The following is a 532-nucleotide window of genomic DNA, read 5'->3' on the forward strand; positions in this document are numbered from 1 at the left end:
TCGTTCCCCACTCCCCCTCCCTCACCCGATCCCGTCTGGATCAGGCCAGTTGCTCCGGCCCCGTCGAACACCGTCGGTGCCGCCCCACCGCCGTCCTCCTCGCCTCCCCCTCTCTCGATCTGGGAGCCCCGACGGCGCGCCCGACCCGCCGTACGCCGCCGCCTCATCCTTGTTCACCGCCGCCCGGAGCTCCACGGACGTTGCCGGAACCCCGCGCCACCCCGACCTCGTTGCCTCCTCTCTGTCACACCGTCCCCGCCAACCTCCCCGAGCACCGCTGCCCTTGTCCCTACGCATCGCCGTGAGCTCTCCTCCTTCCCTTCTGTCGCCGGCGCCGTTCACAGCACGCATGCACACACCACACCATACGCGCGCCGAGTCGCGCCCCGAACGTTGCACCTGCCCGCGCTGAAGCTCGCGCGTCCCGCCCCCTGCTGCTCGTTGTTCTGCTGCCGGTGCCGCCGCTAGCCGCTGTCCCACGCCGTGGCCTCGCGCTCACCGCGCGCGGACCACGCCCGTCCGCGTCCCCTCG

Source organism: Triticum dicoccoides, chromosome 3A, assembly GCF_002162155.2.
Source record: "Triticum dicoccoides isolate Atlit2015 ecotype Zavitan chromosome 3A, WEW_v2.0, whole genome shotgun sequence".
NCBI lineage: Eukaryota > Viridiplantae > Streptophyta > Magnoliopsida > Poales > Poaceae > Triticum > Triticum dicoccoides.